Source organism: Mirounga angustirostris, unplaced genomic scaffold, assembly GCF_029215605.1.
Source record: "Mirounga angustirostris isolate CCGP_5_RB_7025 unplaced genomic scaffold, mMirAng1.0.hap1 SCAF_16, whole genome shotgun sequence".
NCBI lineage: Eukaryota > Metazoa > Chordata > Mammalia > Carnivora > Phocidae > Mirounga > Mirounga angustirostris.
Genome location: NW_026991724.1, coordinates 19,437,203 through 19,458,242, shown reverse-complemented (window position 1 = coordinate 19,458,242; position 21,040 = coordinate 19,437,203). Strand labels below are relative to the sequence as shown.

The 21,040-nt window shown below is 52.4% G+C and overlaps 2 long non-coding RNA genes across 2 annotated transcripts in view; one reads left to right on the top strand and one right to left on the bottom strand.

Moving 5' to 3' along the window:
• Positions 1-11,031, bottom strand: part of LOC123854957 (uncharacterized) — a 191,364-nt gene extending 180,333 nt beyond the window's left edge. Inside the window, exons 1-2 of the long non-coding RNA XR_006793430.3 lie at positions 10,950-11,031; positions 247-388 (exon numbers count right to left, since the gene is read on the bottom strand). This is a non-coding gene — a long non-coding RNA (uncharacterized LOC123854957). The remainder of the gene's footprint in view (positions 1-246; positions 389-10,949) is intronic.
• Positions 11,032-13,084: 2,053 nt separating this feature from the next.
• On the top strand, positions 13,085-17,580 carry LOC135362785 (uncharacterized). The gene is made up of 3 exons (XR_010407986.1): positions 13,085-13,267; positions 13,978-14,878; positions 15,732-17,580. It is a non-coding gene; the product is annotated as an uncharacterized LOC135362785 (long non-coding RNA).
• The last annotated feature ends 3,460 nt before the right edge of the window (positions 17,581-21,040 follow it).

Below are 21,040 nucleotides of genomic sequence, written 5' to 3'. Positions count from 1 at the left end.
AGGCTGGAGATAAAAATGCAGGAGGCCTCAGCATATGGCCGCGTTGGTAAAACAAAAGGGGAAGAAGATGCTTCCTATCTCACAGATGGCTATGAGGATTGAAATGGATACTTCACCTCAGTTGCAGCTGGGGAAACTAAGCTAAGACAAGAGGATTCGCTTGCCTGGCATTTTTCTACCACTGAAGATTGTTTTTAAAGATTTACAGACCCAGCAATAAAGGAGGAATGTGGAGTTTCACTGTACCTTGATATTCAATTAGACAGAAGGGCACCAATAAGCCTTCAAAATGCCAACGCCCATGAGCGTTCTTTAGTCCTGAGTTTGGGGCTGCTTCTTCATCTAATGCTGCTGGCCGGTCATCCTGAAATGATGCTCTCCCAACTTCCTAGCAAGAAAAGGAGGAGAAAAAGGAAAAATCAAAAGGCAAAAAGGGAAAGTGACTGGGGTTGATCCCCTAGAAGCAGAGCCTGTGACAGGACTGCAGTCAGCGAGGGAAGCTGCACGGGGCAGGGGAGGTGCTAAGGAGGATGTGACCTCAAATAGAGACGAACCTCACCCCCCAGGAAGTTCTGGAGCATGAACTGCACCAAAGTAGGTCCCAGCTGGCAGAAGGAGACCAGCCATGCGTGCTCCCCTAAGTCAGTAAATGGAGCGGGCAGCCGGGGCAGAGAGAGGGAATATTCCGGGGCCATGGAGCATAGGCAGCCCCTGTGTCGCTGAGGGCAATTTTGCAGGGAAGGGGGCAGCTGAGAGTCATTAGCCTCCAATGCTCACAGTAGCTGGAAGGTGAGCTGCACCTCCTCCTCAGAAAGGGGATCTGGGGAGAGGCCCAGCTATGTCTTCCACAGACAGATGGCAGGGGAGAGGAAGGGAGGTAGGAAGAAGGAAGGGAGGAAGGAAGGAAGGAAGAGAGAGAGGGAGGCAGGGAGGGAGAGAGGGAGGAAGGGAAGGAGAAAGGGAGGAAGGGAGGAATAAGAGTTGTATTAACTGATCATCTGAGAAGTACACTAGAGCCTTTCATTCTCATTATTGCAATCTTCCTGAAAACCCAGCAAGGTCAGTGGGTGAGCATTACTCATTCCAGCTTCCTGATAAGGAAAACAGGGAGAATTCTTCCAAAATTTCGAAGGAACAATGAAGCGACCCCCACCCCCCAGAAATGACCAACCAATGTGAGAAAGTGTCAGATTACTTACTCTTAAAGACCAGCCCACAGGTCCCAGAAGGACCCCAAAACCCCAATTCTAGGATTAGGGAGAAGGTGTCAGACCTCTATTTCCTGTACTACTCAAACTTTCCAGACCTCAAGTTCCAAGTCTGTCAAATGGGCATGGCATTAACTGACCGGGGTAGACTAATGATCTCCAAAGATGCCCACGGCCTACTCTCAGGGACCCGTGAACGGTATGGCAAAGGGGATTTTACAGATGTGATTATGTTAAGGGTCTCGAGGTAGAGATTATCCTGGACTATCTGGTGAATTCTAAATGTCCTTAGAAAGAGAAGCAGAGAGAGATTTGCAACAGAAAAGAAGGCCATCTGACAACAGAAGCAGATGCAGAGAAAGAAGATGCCAAGTCTCTGTCTTTAAGATGAAGAAAGCACCCATAAGCCAAAGAATACAGCGGCCTCTAGAAGCACCAAAGGCAAGGAAATGGACTTTCCTGGAGCCTCTAGAAGGAACTAGCCAACACTTTGATTTTAGCCCCCTAAGACTCTCTTTGAACTTCTGACTTCCAGAACTGAAAATAAATTTGAATTATTTCAAGCTACTGAGTTTGTGATCATTTGTTATGTTACACTGGACATCCGTTCAGTCTTCAGAAAATCATGAAACTGACTCACACACTCATGCTCTCAAGCCCCGTGGTGGGGCCAGGCGGCGAGTGGAGGCTGGGGAGGAAGTTGTAACTCTGGTTCCCCACATCTTCAGCTGCTGGAATCCACTGCTCTTTGGGGGGATTCCTGAGTGTTCCCAGCGCACAACCTCACCCTCAGCCAGGAGCTGGGCAGGAGGAGTTTAGGAGATGCCTATCGATTGAGTTCTGGGTATCAGGCAGGCTGGGTATGAATAAGGCTAGGTTTGAAGTGGTCCAGCAACAGGAGTTGGGCACCTATGGGAAGATAGGCAGGCCTGCAGAATGAATGAGTGTGGTCCCAGTGAACAACGCCAGCAACACTCAGGCTCCTTCACAGGCCCTCGGGGCCCCAGCTGAGAGCAGGAAATGGAGCGAGGAAGGGGTGATGTCCACCCACCTCTGCCACCAATTTGCCCTGTGACTTTAGACAAGTCTTCCCACCCTGATCTCTGGGCCCCTATCACCCAGTTTATGACAGAAGGCGTGTGAGCTGGGTAACAACCAGGGAGCCGGCCTTCTTTGATGCTGGGTAGCCCCACATTCCTGGTCAGGCCTGTAGCCAGCCAGTCTGACCCCCGGGGAACTCCGGATTTACAGGCTCACAGAGCCAAGGCCTCGGGGCAAGCAAATCCTGGGACCTCCTAAAGATAGGTGAGAGAAACAAGACTGGGAATGCACTGTCAAAATATTTCACCTAAAAATGGACCCACGCAGCCTACCAAATGCATATTGCACACGTACCCTAAACCAAAAGAAACAGAACGGGGCCTGCCGGGTACATGTACAGAAACAGGAGCAGCCCGTTGTCATCAGAGAATAGTGAACTGGTTCCTAGGAGAGTAGAGTGGTTAAAAAGGGGCCCAGGGGTCTGGAGTCTTCACAATGACAGCCCTGCTCAAGGATCTTCCAAAACTCCATCTCAACTGCCTGGGAAGAGAGAGGCCTCTTAACCAGCGGGGAGGGAGAGGGTGTGTAATCTGCATCTGTGGTAACCCCCGGTGGCCAGCTGGGGAGCCGAATGTGGAGAAAACACCTGTTCAAGGTCAGGAAACTACAAAGTGGCCTAAATGGGATTCGACATCAGGACTACGGACCCCAAACTCCAAGCCTTCAGCCACTAGGCAAACTGCAGAGATGAATTCAGACATGTTCCCCATAGGAGGCCAACCTGGGTCACTGACAGAAAGTTCCAGAGATTGTGGCCAAAGCTTTGGAATGGTCATGGTAAAGGAAGTAATCATGCTCGCCCTCAAACTAAATGTCCATTGCTCTCAAGGACAAAAACAAGGATGAAAGGACTAAGCATGGCATAGGGTTGTCTTTCAGGAACCTCCAAGGCCAACAGCAGGCACCGGCTTGCTCTCAGAAAGGACTTTTTTATGGGTCAGAGCTGAAGGTGGAATTGTAGATAGTGAGCTTCCCATCACAAGGGGTGTTCAAACAGAAGATCTTTCCAAAACCCATACTTGACCCTGTCAGCCTCGTCCCTGGGGTTTCAGGCCTTTTCCAGCCTCCCACACACCCCTTGGCCACCAGTATCTGCTCTACACACTGGAACCTCTTACCAAGTTCAGGCCTCTCCGCCTTCAAACCACACTTCAAACCCCCTCTGCTGAAATGTCCATGAGCCCTTTTTACTCCTCAGGACTCCAAACTGTTTTAATCGATCTGCTCAAACCCCTCTCCTTTACCGGCCACACCCCAAGCAGGTTCAGGGACATAAGCTCAACACTCCCATGCAATCAACTGTGTATTTGCCTCCTTCCCCATCTCTCTGGTGATCATCCACAACAATAACTTTGCGCCCCCGTTGCCTAGCACCATGCCTAACTCTAAGTAGGCCTCTATTAAAGTTCTGCACGACAGTAACTGGCTTCTGTGGTTTGCACCCCTAAGTCAAGCTTGCTGCCTTGCTGTCTTCCGGGAGAGAAAAGCTAGCACACCCACTGCTCCCGAGAGCTCTGAACACGAAGGGAGAAAGCCAGCCCTACCCTGACAGGAAGCTTGTGGTTGGTAGCTAATCAGGTCATCTTTGAAGCCGAGACCATAACAATTTTATTTTCAAAAATTAAAAAGCTCAAGGAAAAAATAATCAAGAAGCTCAATTAGGGACATGTGGGCTCAGAAATCATAAAAGTCAGTGATATTTTAAAAATAAGACTTTCCCGATTCTCAAGGGACACCCCGAGGTTCTCTGGTATCCAACCATTTGCACTTCTTCCCCTCCTGGAGATTAAAACACATCTACCCAGCCTCCCTCTGGATCTCTGCTGTTTCAGCACTGAAGCCAGTCCTCTGGCACATGACCGTATGGGCCAGATGGTTAGCATTTCTTCAAGTAGGATACAGTTCCCCTCCTTCCTCAGGACGGGAACGTGGGGGCTGGCTCTTGGTGGAGAACCCACGATGGATGGAAGCAACAGCCCCCTCTCTTCCAAGGAAATGTGCATGAAGAGCTTCCCAGGCCCCCTGACAGAAGCCAATTCCATTCTCTGATCAAGTCATCCCATGGAATACCTCAGTAAGCTCTCATGGGGACACGTGGACACAATCAGGGATAACCTCCAAGTGGACCACATCAGACTCAATATTAATTCAAACCCCTCACACTTGTATAGAGCTTTGTTATTTGCAAATGGCTTACACACACCCCCTTTTATTTAGAGGCCCCAAAATGTGTCAGGGAAGGCATCATCCCCAGAGGAAGATTGACGTATGGCCCATCTCAGCCTCCAATCTCCTCTTTTTAGGGTCCCTTTTGACACTGAGGCTCCATCCCTCGGATTTTTGGCATTTAAATCTTGTTGCTCACCTCCACGGAAATTGTATGGGGTTGGATAACTCTGTCATCTATACCTTATAAGAAATGAGCGTGAGTCACACATCCGCTGGCCCAGGAGGACGTGGGTTTTCAACCATCTAAATCCTCATGAGCACTGACCCTCGGAAGTCACTTGGAAGTCCACACTGCAAGACGCACGAACAGCCCACTCTTTGCAGAGAAATAGAGGGGGGCCATGCAGGCAGAGGACCAACCCGTTCCAAAGAGGCGAGGCAAAGTTGCAGTCTGGTCCCCGTGCCGTGTGGCCTCCCACACATCCCCATCCTTCCAGTCGGAGGGAGGAGGGCGCAGGGCCTGCTTGCTTTTGTCACTCCATTGGACAAAATCTTCCTGTGGGAGGGACGGCAGGACTCCTCTGCCCTGTCTTCTCCCACTCCACGTGACAAAGCAAGCCAGTGATCACCCGCGGTGTTGCCATGCCAGGGCTGGCCCATGTGTCTCATCCAAGAGAAGCCAGGTGGACGCCCCACTCAGTGGCTTGTCCCCACAAACGGACTATCACCTGCACTATTATGTTCAGGGCAGCGTTTCTGCTCATCACTGTTCCCATGGCAGGAGAAGCGAAGGTAGCAAATCGTCCTCTGGCCCCTAAAACTTCTGCCCAGGGTGATACACTCATTTTTCCTTATATTTCATTGGCCCCAAGCAAGTCAGAGGCCATGCCTAATTTTAAGGGGTCAGAAGTACAGTTCCACCATTTGCCCAGCAGCAAACAGCAAATATTTGGTGAACAGCATGAAGGACTACCACGCCATAATAGTAGAAACAATGACAATGATAAAACATTAAAAGACACAGGCATTTATTGGTATTTACCATATACCAGGCACTGGGCTAAGGGCTCTATATCCTTTATTTAATATTGACCACAAGGCAGATGTTACTATCAGCCTGAATTTACAGGTAAAGAAATGGAGCCTCAGGAGTTCAAGGGACTTGCCCCAGGTCAGCTGGTACGGGGTAGATCCGGGATTTCAACCCAGGACCAGGACCCTAAGGTGCTAAGACCAGGCTGTCAATCTCTCCACTACCCCTGCTCCCACATATATGTAGGGACACGCAGAAGAGTCAAAAGACAACTATGCTGACTTTGAGACAGTAGTTGGAAACATTGCTTTCTCGTCTTACGGCCCGAGCCACGGAGCCCTGGCATGTGCAGCAGGTAGTCTCAAGACCCAGGAGGAAAGCACCTTTGTTGAATCAAACCGGTTCGGATGTGCCAATCACCCAATCAGCTTGCCGCGGTGTGCCAGGCCCCACAAGGGGCAGGTACGTGACTGCTGGCTCACCGAATTCTCATGCCTCTCACAGGCAGATCTCCCCCACCCCATTTTGCACCTGAGTAATTCAAAGCCCACAACTAACGAGAGCAGGACTGTGAATCCAGATCTGCTGGCTCTCGGGCTTGTGATGACCAACAAAGACCTCTCTGTGGGGGCGCTGGCCCAGGGGGGTGTGTGGCCGGAGAGAACCAGCTCGGGGTGGAAGTCCCTGAGTCCCCATAAATGCGGGCATGCTTCTCCAGGCCAGCCCCTTCCTTTCTCAGGGCCAGAGGGAGGGGGCCCTGGACAGGGTGGGCTCTGACAGATCATGAAGCTCCCACCCAAGACTCCTTCCTCTTAGCAAAAGGCAACTGTGTCTCCAGGAGTCCTCCAGAGAAGGCAAACATCATGTCCCCACCGGGCAGCCCAGGGCAAGGAAAGCATGAGGACCTTTGGAGTTCCGTGCAGATGCCATCTCCACCACTTGGAAGCCCTGTGACTTTGGGCAAGTCACTTAACCTCCTGAACCCTGGTTTCCACAAAATAACGGAGCGGGGCAGGAGGGTTTCACCCCTGGCCTTGTCTGAGGAGCTAACTATTCTCTGATGAACTCAAGCAAAGGCCCTGGGGCGGAAAAAAGGTAAGTGGGAGAGTCAGTGAGTGAAACTCCACGGGGTGGCGGAAGGCAGCTCATGGTTATGAGCCACTTCTACGCGCGGGGCATAGCACGGAGCGCGCTGTCCTCCTCAGTGCCTGTGACTGTCTCTTCCACCTCATGACAGAAGAGCCCCTGTTATCCACAGGGTGCCAGGCAGGAATCAACAGAAGCTGGACGAGCCCCCAGGCCCACAAAGGCCAGAGTGTGTGTGTTGGGAGTATTAACAGCACATACGAGAGTATGCTTATAGGCCAGTCAGTGTGAAGGGATACTTTTTCCAGTTCTTTTGGTTTTTATTCCGATCACAAAAATAATTTAAACCATAACAAATTCAAACAATACAGAGATGTACAAGATACCACTGGGTGTCTCATCCCTTTCTGCCACTTCTACCCCAAACAGGCATAAGCTCCGTTAACATTTCCATGAGGTTCCTTCCAAATGTTCTCTATGCCTCTGCGTAGGATTTTCCAAAGGAGGATTCGTTCATCATTTCTTTACAGCCTGCTGACAATAGTATTAGAAGGCACATTTACAGAGCACTTCCTGGGGCCAGGTTCTGTCCCAGGTGCTGGGGACAGCTGTGAACAAGAGGCCTGGCCCCTGCTCAGGTGGGTCATCACCACACTCCACAACTTGCTTTAACCCTCCCTCACCAACACATCATGGACCATCACCCAAATCATCACCTAGAGAGCCACTGCCCTTTTTTAAAATGGGATATTTTGTTGTATTTTATAAGTATATTGCCTTTGATGCAACCAGCCCCCTACTGAAGAATGGTTATTTCCAATTTTTTGCTTTTACAAAAAAAAAAAAAAAAAAATCCACATCTTTAATGCACTCATGTTAGTATTTACATAAATTTTACAGATTCCTCAAATGTAAATGTTTAATCTATCCAGACAATGCCAAAGGACTTTCCAAAAAGAAGTTTGGGCCGGGGCGCCTGGGTGGCTCAGACGGTTAAGCATCTGCCTTCGGCTCGGGTCATGATCCTGGGGTCCTAGGATCGAACACCACATCGGGCTCCCTGCTCAGTGGGGAGCCTGCTTCTCCTTCTCCCTCTGCTGCTCCCCCTGCTTGTACTCTCTCTCTAATAAAAAATTAAAAAAAAAAAAAAAAAGAAGTTTGGGCCAATGTACTCTCCCATGGATAGTAGACAGGAATGTCATTTTGTAGCAGCCTTGACAGCACTGGGTTTTATTAATTTTTTAGATTTTGCCAATTATTTAGGAGAAAACACAGATTTCATTTTTCTTTTCATGTTAAGGGTTCTCTAACACCAAACTCAGTCTTTCCATAGAGAGAAGCAGGAAGTGGTGAAGTTTTGGGATGGGGATGACAGGTTCCAAGCAGGATTTGGGGGGACAGCCTACCCATCTGGATACTGGGCAGGAAAAACAGCCGTGATTCTTCCTTTCCTTCTTTATAGAACTGAATTCTTCATTGAAAGGGCACATCCTGACCTTGAAAAATCCCTTTTTTGGTTTCCCATTAATGGGCATCTCATCCGCTAACAAGGATTAATGGCCTCCATCCACTGTAATGATGAGGAAAGTATAACTGGAAAGAGACTCGGGTTCAGGCAGGAGATAAACAACACAAAGTGCCACAGTGGCTGACCTGTAGTTTCTACCTCCCGATGCTCACGACGATCAAGGGCAGGGCTCAGGGCTGGCACGTCCATTTCCCCCGCACGAGCTCTTGCACTGAGACACACCACATCGCCAGTGCTCAAGCAATACTCACTGGCACGGCCTGATTCCTGACAAGGGTTAACAACACCTAGAATTCACAAATGGCGTCTGAGCCCCTGCAACAGACCGTTCTCACCACGGAAGGGATGTGGAGCCCGCTATGAAGAGAGAGCAAATCAGTGTGGATAGAACTTCCCACTATTGGAGCAGTGGGGGTCCGTCCAGGGAGGCATTCTGGCATAAGTGAGACTGGGGAACGGGGAAGATTTGGATAAATAGAGGTAAGAGGAGAGAGCACACCGGGCGGGGGGGAGGACACAGACAAAGGCAAAAGTCCTCAAGCAGTGCCAGGCGCCCCGTCAGGGCTACCCCCGGATGTGTTAGAGTCGCTCCTGCCACTCAAGGAGAGCCATTGTTAACTATTCAACAGTGTTGCCAGCCAGGACATTACAGCCTGAAATAGTAGGAGTCTTTACACCATGGCAATCAGCAAATACTATAATCCAGCTGGCTTCCCAGCACATGACAGTTTATAAATGTACACTATTATTATAGGAAACCACAAAGGGCTTGAAGCAGGAGGGTGACTTGGTCAGGTTTGCATTTGGGAAGGGGTCACTCCGGGGCCAGTGTGGGAGAGACGGTTTGGGACAGGAGGAGACGCAGAGAGACAGCAAGGAGGCTCCTCCGCTTGTCCAGGTGAATGACATGGGAAGAAGCCAAGGGACAGATTCTATTGAAGAGGTAGATTGATGCCTCGGCAGCCAGTGGGGTGTGGGGAAGGGGAAAAGGGAACCACCAAGGCCATTTGAGCTTGAAAGGATGAAAAGCCTTTCTCCACTTGGCAAATGTCTGACCTCCTCTATGTGATCTTCCTCCCACCCTTAGAAGAAAGAAGATCTGTGGAGGTTCTAGAAAACCCAGAGGGACTGGTCTGGTGTGGGCTGGCAAGAGAAGGGAAGCCATCCCCCCTCAGTCACCTCTTTTCCTCCCTCCTCCTTTTCCTCCTCCTCTTCCTCCTCCCTCCCCGTTAACAAAGCCCTGGTCATCTGAGGTGGAAATATTCCTGGGGTCCGGCCAGCAACTGCCTTAGCTCTAGTGGTCCAGCCCACCATTTGCGTCTCGGCTGGAAACCCTGAGTCCTGCAGACACAAACACCCAAGGTTTATGATCAGCGTCTGCCATTAAAAATACATTCCTGAAATCCTCCTCCCCCTGTGCTGTCTGCTCTGGGGCATAAAATATAGGAAAAAGGAGGGTGCCTGGGTGGCTCAGTTGGTTAAGCGACTGCCTTCGGCTCAGGTCATGATCCTGGAGTCCCGGGATCGAGTCCCACATCGGGCTCCCTGCTCGGTGGGGAGTCTGCTTCTCCCTCTGACCCTACCCCCTCTTGCGCTCTCTCTCTCACTCTCTCTCTCTCAAATAAATAAATAAAATCTTTTAAAAAAAAAATATATATATATAGGAAAAAGGAATAGGCTGGCTGTAGAGAAAGAGTCACTCTGACCTAGGGCCAGAGCTTGGATCTGTCCCTGGAACCTCTGAGAACCTGGGTCTCCTCTTCTGAAAAGGGGAACCGCACTCTCCAGCTTACAGGATCTCTGTGAGGAGGAAGCGCAGAGGGGAGGGGACTTTTGACCTTGGCAAAAGGTCAGACGTTTGCCAGGTGGAGAAAGGCTTTTCATCCTTTCATCCTTTCAGGCCCCTCCCCTCCCCCCGCATGCAGAGCCTGACAGCAGCCTGATAGGCCCCCACTCCAGGTAGAGGGTCAGGGGAGAGAACTCGGATTCTACAGAAAGATAAGCCTGGGTCTGGTTGACTCTCTCCTGCCGGCTCTGGGCTGTGTGCCTCTGGACCATTTACCTAACTTCTCTGTACTACAATCCCCACCTTTATGGTTATTGTCTTGGGCCTGCCAGCTTGCTTCAGTGACCTTATCTGTAAAATGGGGCAGTGCTGTCTGCTCATTACAAAGTTTGGGTGAGACTCAGCCCGACACAAGAGTGCTTTGCGAAGCCCTCACACTGTGCAAATACAAGATATTACTCAAGAGATTCTTTTAGGTGTTTTGGCCGAGGGAGGAAAAATCTGTAAAACCTAGAAAATACAATTTACTGCTGTTTCTAAGCCCAAAACGCCAGCACTTGCAAGTGTTCCATCATGGTGGCACCCTAAACACATACCTGTTGAACCCCTACTATGTGCCGGGTGCTGTGCCAGCCACTGGATACAGAGGGGCCCACCCCTGATGCTGAGGGGACCCATTCCCCGGGCCACAGACACAAGGTGACAGATGATGCCAGCCAGCGAGTCAGCCAGAGCACAGAGCCAGACACCCTGGGAGCACGGAGCCAGGCAGCTATGTTCAGGGAAGGCGACCCAGGAACGCCTGAGCTGATGACCAAGTAGGAGAAGTTTGAATTCCAGGCAGAAAGAAGAGCAGATGTGTCACAGTTCAGGCCCCCCCCAGAGCACACCCTGAGATGGGAATTCGGGTGTGAAGGAATATTGGGGGGTGGGGGGTGATCCCAGGAAGCTGGTGAGGGACTGGGGAAGTAAAACAGGCTGCTATCACAAAATAGCATAGACTGAGTGGCTCATAAACAACAGGAATTGAGTTCTCACAGTTCAGGAGGCCCAGAAGAGATCAGCTTGAGCCTGGTCAGTTCTCCAGGTTACAGACTGCAGACTTCTCCTTGTGTCCTCACCTGCTGAGGACAGAAAAGGGAAGCAAACTCCTTCAAAACTCTTAAGAGGGCACTGATCCCATCATGAGGGCGCCACCCTCATGGCCTAATTACCTCCTAATCCCACCACAGAGGGAGTTAAGAGTTTCAACATAAGAATATGAGGAGACACAACCATCCAGTCCAAAACAACGGGGGGGGGGGGGAGAGGAATGCATGCATTTAGGAACAAATGGGGGCACTGTAAAGACAACGGGGACACAATCCCCCTGGGAGCCCTCTGAGAGACCCTAAGGAGCACACCTCACAGTTGTCCCCTGGAAGCCCTTGGAAGCTGGGTGTTTAGTCTCCAATTCCGGCTCCTCATTCATTGGTTGCAGGTGGCTCCTGAGGCATCCCCACCACTCCCCCCTGCCCCCACCCCATGGCTATCCCGCTTGGTAAGCAGGCACGGAGTCTTCCTGAGACCAGAGAAAGTCCTCAGGCAGAGACCTGCACGTTCCTGAAGTCTGAAGCCATCTGAGATACGGAATTGTCCATCACAGAGGTGGGTGCCTGGGGGTGAATGGAGGGAATGAGGCCAGGGCATTGGCCGCGGCTGTAACAACATGCAAACATGCAGCGCAGCCCAGGGTCCATTCAGGGACACCCCAAGCTGTGTACACCAGACTCCAGGGGCGGGGGGAAGGGCAGAAAACACGAGAGGGACTGCAGAAGGTGTGTGGAACACCTGCGGAGTTTGAGCTCTTTCCCAGAAGTAACTGGGAGCCACAGGAGGGATTCGACAGAGACAGAGTGGCGTGGTCAGATCTGTGATTACACCCGCCACCCTGGCTGCCTTCTGGAAAAGAGACTGCCCCCGGAGAGACTAGAGCCATGAGACCAGGTAGGGGAGGGAAGAGAGTGCTGGAAGACTTGAACCCAGCGGGGAAAGAACATGTCCCCCACTCACCACCGTGCATACCTGAAGGAAGGCCTCTCTGGCCTCTCCCTCCCCGCACGGCCCCTCCCAGGTTCCAGGTGCTGTGCTGTGTTGGGAAGTCTGGGCCCCCACTTCAGTGCCCTTCCACACGGAGTCATAGAGCGTCCCGCGTGGACAGCCAGAGTTGTGGGCTGAGGGCTGGCCTGGCAGGGGGCTGACCTGCCAAAGACCTAAGACGCAGCACCAACTGGGAGCCCCCTTCTGCCCCTCCTCCCCGCCCCCGCCTATCAGATCAGGGCCTCCTGCACCTGCCCGGGTTCCCGCCTCCTTCCCTCTCTCCCAGGCGCCCCCTTGCGGAAGGATGAGAGCCCACCTTCTGCACATGTGTTCCTGGAACCCCTCTGGGCTCTGGGAAGCCACCTGGCCATGCTGGTTCTTTCTTACGGTAAAAGTCCTGCCTTTCTTTTTATCCTTTAATAAGGTTACAGCAGGGCTGGGGGAGGCAGATTGAGGCCTCAGGCTACATCTGCCCTTCATTGAAAACCACCCCGGCTCCTGCAAGGCCGGAAAACAAGGCTCTGAGCCTCTCTTTTATAGTCTGTTAGATCCAAGTCCAGAGTCATTCTCGCCAACAGATTGTATCAGCCTGGAGCCCATTCGCCTCCAGAAACTGACTCTTGCAACTAAGCCGCTGCACACCAACTACCCCAACGCCTGCACGTCCCTGGCTCCTGGGAGTGGCCCCAACTTCTAAGTGTCATTTAAGAAAACCTGGAAGCTTTTTCTCTCCTCCTGGAAGCTTCAGGTTTCCTCCACCGCCCCCAAAACCTTCCATCAGCCACGTCCTCCCAATCCTCCTGCTGTGTGCAGTTCCGGATTAGAAATGTGTTATTTTCCACTAAAAATATATGGAGGGGGAGTTTATTGTTGTTCTTAATCACACTGGGTGATTTGACAAAGAGCGTCCGGACAAAGGCAATGGCACGTTTAAAGGGGAAACTGTGATTTACAACAGAATAAAGGGAAAAGTACGCCAGCCTCCAACTCCGCGGCGCGCGCGGAAGGAGCGCTTCCCCCCCTCTCCCGGAGCTATCGGGCACTGACAGGCTTCCGCTGTTACTAATCTACCAGGCTGGGCCCAGACCCCAAGGCCAGGCCCGCCTGCGGGAGAGGCAGAGCTAAAAACAGATCCAGCCTCGGCGAGGGGCCGTGCGCATCTAATCGCTGGGCTTTCTCCTCGCCCTCCCCACCGACTCCGCTGCGGAGGCAGGCGGCGTGGAGAGCAAAGGCGCGCTTTGATTTGGAGAGCAGGCGAAAGAGAAGGCCGTTTGCAGGTGTGGAGGCGGAATCGTCCGGGCAACCGAGGGGAAAATGCCTCTGGGCAGCCACTGGTGCAGGTGCGCCTCCGTGCGCACGTGGCGAGGCGATGGAGGAGTTTGTGGGCGCAGTGAGGGCTGCGGCTTGCGGGAGCCCCGAAGTGGAGTGGGGTGTTACTAATTCATCCCCATGCCCAGGTCGCGAAGGGGCTGTGGCTGTGAGATTTCTTGTTAGGAAAGTTAGCCACAGTTAATGGGTTTTCTTAGACCCTTTGTATATTTTATTGGGACCGGGATGGGGAGGGAACATTCATTATGCACGTTTGGCTGAAAGTTGCCCAGATGCTCATTCATCTAGGCAACCCCTCAGCCTACATTTATTATTAATAATAATAGCTACCATTTAGTGGCTTCCATTGTGGGCCAGGTGCTGCACTAAGCACTTTACCTTTGGTATCTGATTCAGGCCTCACAGCTTCCCGGTAAGACAGACATTATTGTCCCCATTTTATTGATAATAAAGCAGGCTCAAGAAAGGACAGTGACTCGCCCGGAAGCCCACAGCCTGTAAGAGCAGAGATTCAAAGCCAGACCTGTCTGACTCCAAAGTCCAAGCGCTTAACTAAAATCTCCAGCCTCCCTCAGGGGGGGGTCTCTAGCCGGGCCTTACGCTGGGTGTTAGAATAAATGTTTGATGAACGAAATGTTTCTGGAATGATGTATTACAGGTCCACCCTGAATGCATAAGTACTGAAACCTAGGTTCTGCTTTCACATCTCGCCGGAAGACTCCTCCCGGACAGAGAGGACAGCAAAGAGCGCAGGGAACTTCTCCAGCCTGACCAAGGAAAGGGCTGGCTGAGGGGAGACAGTCAGCAAAGATGGCCCCGGTTCTCTGCCTCTCCTGTGACTATGCGCATTGCAATGTGACTTGGCAGCTCCTCTCATCTTGAGACAGTGTCTGTTTCCCCATCCCTGATTCTGGGCTGCTTTTGTGCCTCACTCTGCTCAAAAGAATGCCAGGAAGTGATGTGTCAAACTCAGGCCTCAAAAGGCTTGTGGCTTCTGCTTTGGAACCCTGCCATTGGCATTTGACAGCCTCCCTTCACCGGAGACATGGGTCTCAGTCGCCCCTGTGACCCTGAGCCACAGCGGTCCAACCATCACCCCTAATGAGGCCGCCGTAGCTCAGTCTACCTCAAGCCAACCTGGCGGCAGGCTGCAGACAAGTACGTGCACCCAGCCAAGACCAGAAGTGCCCGAGGGCCCCACAGTGCTGACTGCAGAATCATGAGCTTAGTAAATGTTGTTGCTTCAGGCACCAGGTTTTGGGGTGGCTTGTTACACACTGAAAGCTGACTGACACGAGGCTCATCTGTTTGCCTGGAGCTGAGAAGCCACCGGAAAGGTGGTCACAGCCCAAACAACCCTGGTGCCCCCAGACCTGCCCGAGTCCAGGCTGCTAAATCAGGGATATTTCTGGACACCTAGTTTTGCCCATAGCCTAGTGTTTGTTTCTTTGCATCCCCTACTGGATCTAACGTTAAAGAAGGAAAATACCACACACCGGGAGGCAGAGAACAGAGGCAATGATCTATCGGCAGATTCGGTGAGGAGAGCACATGATGCCGTGAGTTGAGTGTCCCAAGTCCCCCGAACACCCATACATGTCACAGTCCGTGCGACATTTGTTTCAGCTGTGAGACGTGAGCTTTTTGTAGCATGTACATACCCGAGAAGATGCTGTGTGGGGAAGCTTTGGGACCACAGGGAGGAGGAGAAGCGAGGCCAGAGACCCCACACACACTGTACGAGTATCCTGTGGTTGCTGTAACAAATTACCACAGTCCTGGTAGCTTAAAACAGAAACATATTCTCTTACACTTCTGAGGCCAGACACTCAAAATCAACTTGTCTACAGGATTGGTTCTTTTTAGGGACTCTGTGGGAGGACCCCTTTCATGCCTCTTCCTAGCTTCTGGAGGCTCCTGGCAAGTCTTGGGGTCCTTTGGCTTGGGTTTCTGTGGGTCCTCTCTTGGTCTTAGACGGGCAGTAATTGGGGTTAGCACCCACCCTAAATCCAGAACGGCCTCATCTTAAGATCCTTAACTAATTATATTTGCAAAGATCCTATTTCCAAATAAGGTCACATTCTGAATTTCTGGGTGGACGTGAATGGGGGGTGGTGGAGGGGACACTCTTGCACCTGCTACATGCCCTTCATTGTTCCGGAGCAGCGGCCTGCAGGGACGTAGAGGAGCACCTCCCCCTCCTGGACCACCCACATCCACTCTTGGGGTATGCTCCAGGGCTTGTCCCTGGCCAACACAAGCCTGAGATACTGGGGGTACAGCCCCATCCCAGGTCCTCCCTTGTGGGACCACCACATTTAGTTTCAGAAGGTGGAATCCAAGTCATGCGCCTCTACCCCAGCCACGCAAACAGCAGAAATGGGGCTTACATATTAGCGCTCTTGTTTCTAGGGAAAATGGAAACCAAGATGAAAGCTGAAAACAGGGCTTTAGGTCCCCAAGTCCAAGAATGGCCTAGTGGGCCACCTCGAGGAGCCACAGGAAAAGCCTGCCTGCTCTCCAGGAAAGAAATACCCCAAAGCTTACACGGTAAGAATAGGCCCGGAGTCCAGCCCTCAGCCACACGCCATGTATCCATCCTCCCACTCAGTCTCCATCCTGTGCGCATGGGCTGGGTGCCAGGGTGTCTTCCTAGAACACAAGCCCCAGCAGCAGAAGCACACAGGACCACTCGGGCTGGTGGAGGGCGGCCCAGGAGGGAGACAGAGACTTCCCATGGAGACGGTGCCTGAGCTGGGGTGCAGAGGTCTGTGAGCGCACCAGCGGGCAGTGAGGGGACGGACGGAATAGCTTGTGCACCCGCATGGTAGGGCAGACGAGCTCAGTGCTCCAGAATGGCGAGTTCTTACAGCAGACAGTGGGAGCACTCCTGGGCAGAAGCAGGAGGCCACAGTGGGAAGGACGTTTCGTACAAGCATCATCACAGATTGGACACCCAGTGATATGGGTGGTGAAGAGTGACAGTAAGCGGGCCCCACGCACGCCCTGTTCAGCCCCATCCCGGGGCCCTAAGAGGATGTGGACCTGGATGCAGTGGTGTGACCACACGGTAGGAGTCAGGTAACTAATTCCTTGGGGCAAACCCGACCCTGAGGAAGACATCTTTGGAAAACAGAAGCACCAACATTATGGCTTCTCAAGTGCTTCCCACTGGGCTCGTCGGCCTCCCAACCCAATACTGTGAGCACCCACCTTCAGGATTGAAAGCGGAGAGGAGGGGGAGAGAAGTTGCTGGAAACCTCATCAGAGGTCATCTTGCCTCTGATTCTAACCATTCTTATCTCATCTTTTGACACTCCGTTTGGCCATCACCAGACTTCTTGGTGCCTGAAACAAAGCTCAGAAATCCTGAACTCGACCCACACATGACGTCCAACAGGCTTGCTCTGCTTGCCTTCTCCACCTTGACCTCTGCTCCGGGGCTTCTGTCTGCAAGGGCTGAGGCCTGCTTTCTCAGGAGGCTCTAAGATTAGCTAGGAAGGAAGATCCCACCCACCCTAAGGCAATAGCAGCTCCTGGAGAGATAAAAAACTTAGAGAAAAATCTGGAAGCCTTCTGCCCCACTCCCCAAGTTCTTTTTAACATTATACTTGCTTGAGATTAATAATGCCATACCCCAGTTGCCCGTTCCTTGTTTGAGAAGGTTTGCCCCGACTCAGCATCATTCCCTACAAGCTCCATGACTCAGTTCAGCTCCAGACCTTGAAAACAAGCCCCGAACTAGTGATGTGCAAGTCAGCCACTTGCCAGGCCTGAAATGCAGGGCTTGGGGGACTCCTGGATGGAGGGGGACCCACAGCGGAGACAGGGCTCCTGGAGGCCTGTTAGAGCTGCACCAGCGTGGGAGGATGATGAGGATGCCCTGATTTCTGTCACCACGGCCAGCCTTGGTGAGGAACACAGTAAATGGTCCCATCCATCCAGTCTGATCTCCCCCTTTGCACATTCCAGACCCTCTGCCCAGCACCCCCTCTCTGCTTGAAAATCTCTCCTGTCAAGATGCAGCTCAGGGGTCACCTCCTCTGAGAAGCTGTCTTTCCTCCCCCAGATGCAGTTACCTGGCCCCTCCTTTGCATTCTCGTGCCACACAGCCTCCTCTACAGGACTCAACACCATTTATGAGACTGGCTTTTACCGCCTCCGCTCAAGGCTGTAGACTCCTTCCTACAGCGCCCAAGACTTACTCAACTGACTCATTGATGTGTCCCTGAGATTTGTCAGGGAGTCTTGCCCTTAGTAGGTGCTCAGCAAATCTGGGGAGAGTGGAAGGAAGGAAGGTGGGGAGGGAGGTGGAGCAGGGAGGGGGAAGGTGGAAGGATAGATGCCTTCAGATGATAAATATCTGTACTTGAAAAGGAAGGGCATAGGAGCTTGTGGATAAGGAAGAAGATGAGCTCTGCTGCTTTCACTCTTGTCAACAGTTCATAGGAACCAATATCCCCCTCACTGCTGATGTGGCTTGTCAGCATCAAGGAGATGCCCAAGGGCGCCCCTGACACCTGCCTACCAAGAGCATGGGTGTTGGTGAAGGCCCAGATCTCTGCAGTGTTGGCAGAAAGGTTATCTGAATATAAGGAGAGAAGTTTAGCCCTTGGAGGAGGTTCCCTTTGCCCCTCAGACAGCAAGGAATAGGCGGAGGGGGGTGCCCACTGGGCAGAGTAGGCCACCTCCAGCTGCCTCTGTTCTCAGCAAAAGAACCCTTCCACACACTGGGCCTCCTCCAAGACTTTGAGGCCAGGGCCCGATGTCACCATGATAGGGGCTCCACTCCCGCATCTACAGTCCCTGAGATCATGAGGGTAATGTCATGAAACAAAGATATGTCTGCCTTTCAGCAGCTTTGAGGGTAGCCTCCGAGTTTCTGCTGCCCCCCTGTCAAACAGGGATCTGCGAGGTGCTGCCTGATGGAAAGGAACTGGGGCAATGGTTGCATTATGTCAAACCCCACCCCCAGGTTTTCTCCCAGATTAAGTCCCCTTCCGTCAGCATAGCAACCCACCTCCCCTGACAAGGTTCAAGGGCATAATGGGAGTGATGGGAGAGGGAAGCACATGCAGGCTCCATAAGCCCATGGTCACCCTCAGAGGATCCCTCTGCTGGCCTGGCCATCTCCTGTGGCTTCTTAGCACCCTGGAACTGGGGACACATCCCCACTCCTTGATTTTACTGGACCAAGGTAACCCGTTCAGGACCCCCTGCATAAAGAAGTACTAGAAATCTGGAGTTCAAGTTTCTCTAACACTTCTCCCTCCCTCCTGTCCCATAAATCAAGGCTTCACCTCTCGGCCACATGTACTCCCTGATTTATCAACAAGACCTAGGGAGAAGCCACACTCCCACGGTGTGTTAGAACACATTCCACGTTGGCATGGAGGGTCCACAGAGTTCAGGTGTATCTCTGACTTACTGATCCAGGATATGGAGAAATTCCCTAGAAATAACCTCTGCTGAGATTTTAGGTGAAGCCTGGATGCTTTCTAGGGGCCCCTAAAATGACAAATTCATACCAGGAGGAAAATTCCGAGGCTTGGCATCAGAAAATTAGAAGTCCGTCGCAGCAATAAACCGACCCCACCCCTGCAAGCACTTGGGGTTGCCACAGGCCAGGACATACCGCAGTGGCTGAAGAGGCTTCTTGGATCAACTTTGGCGAGACATCCAAAGCTAATCTCTCATGCTGCTGCAGTCATCTGAGAGACCCTTCCTCCTGACACTGTGAGACCACCCCTCCCAGGGCTCACTCTTCTGCATTTCACTCAAAGCCTACAGAAGATACCAGCTCACTAAGGAAGGGGCCCTGGAGCACGTGCAGGATCCACGGCGAGTCTCTCTGACAGGCCAACACCAAGATTCTAGGGAGTATCCTCAAAGATTTGGGGAAAATGGCAGGAAGCCTACTCGATGGCTGCACAACTTCTAAGACAAACTGGGCTTTCGGCAATCACCCCAGGTGGTGGTGGCTGTCCCCAGCAAGGAAACGGGTCCGAGCCTGACCTGGAGAGCAAAAGCGGGTGGTAGGGCACTGGGGTCATGGGATTCGCCCAGGGGTCAGATCCCCCTTGTGAGCAGGTGCTCAATGTAGCCTCCGTGTTTCTGCGTGAGTGAGCATCTGCCAGCCCTGCTCCCTCGGGCACCAGGGGCACAGGACATGACAGAGGACCACTCAGGGATGCAGGGCCAGGCCTCCTCTTCTCTTTCCACCAGAGACAGGGGCCTCAGGTCACTTCATCAACTGCTGTGTTACTGAAAAGTGCATGGGGTTCAGAACACAGGGCCCCGAGGTAGGCCCCTGGGGAAAGCACACGGGCTTTGTTCCCTTAGGTCAGTGGTTTTCAAACGCTGCTCTGAAGATTTCCTAAAGTGCCCGCCACCCAGACACGTGGCAGGGAGGGGAGTGTGGCTGGGCAGAACTGACCGCCCCCAGCCCCCTTCCATGCCACAGGTCACCTCACTTGTCTGCATTTTACACATTTGCATACGTGAGTGTGTCTGTGGGAGATTTTTGTTTCAAAACTGGATTCCACTACCTTAAAGTCTGGAGACCACTCTTTGAGACTTTCAAAGCAAAACAACAAGCTGTTTCTGGCTCTTTCTGTTCCTTGGGCATTAGGGTTATATAATGACACTGTCATTTATTCTTTAATCTGAAAAAAGACTTTATGAAGTATGAGCCATCGGGCCAGGCCGGGCAGGCTGTTCCAAACCCCGGACTAGACCCCACAGGCTGATTGACGCTCATGTGGCTATTTGGAAGTGAACAGAGCCGCTCGGCAGTGGTGGCCCAGCTCTCCTGAGGGGCAAGGGCCATGCAAGCTTGGAGACGCATCTAACCTCGTGTGTGTGTGCGCACGTGTGTGCATGTGTGTGCGTGCGTGTGCGTCCGTGTGCACGCACGTGTGCAGAGCGGTGGCAGGGGAGTTAGTACTGTAGGGCATCGATTTGTGTGTTCTCCCCCGCATGTCCCTGGGCGGTTCCTGAGCTCCAGCTCTCTGCATTTCAGGATGTGCCTTTACAATTCGTGGAGCCGGTCCTGGTTTGGGAAAGAACGGGGACGGCCCCCTGTCCTCTGTGCCTGAGGGCCCACAAGACAGAACTAGGACCATCTGGAAAGTTACGGAGAGCCACCAAGTGTCAATGGAAGCAAGACTCTGTGGCAGTGGGGTTGTTGCGGAAGGCAGGCAGGGTTCATTTGCAGGGGTGAGTGGACTTGACCACTCTAGGCTCCTGATCCAGGGCTCCACCCCCACCCTTGGCGCCTGGTTGGAGGCAGTGGCCAGGCTCAGGGCACACTGCTGACGGTTTGGTGAAGGGACTCAATGATGGGCTTGAGGGGACTCATGTCTCCTTCGGGGGGTGGAGGGTCTGACTCTCCAGCTCAGGCTCCTGCAGACAAGAGAGCTGGGGCTAGACCCCCCCAGAGACAGAGAGGGGCGCACCACACGGGATGCCAGCAGATAGAGCTTCCTACAGTGCTGTGGTGAGCCCAGTGCTGAAGAGATTGCCCAGCGCCGAGCCCCAGGCCCTGGCTCCAGGCTCCAAAGCCCCGTCCAAGGCAGGCACTGGCTCTCCAAGAGCACCAGCCTTCAAGGGAAAATCCTGCAAGAGAGAGGAGGTGAGAATTTTGGCAGCACTGTTGTTGTGTGTGTATATATCAGTGTTTTCCAAAACACATGGGGTAAATGAGCCAGGATAAAAATAGA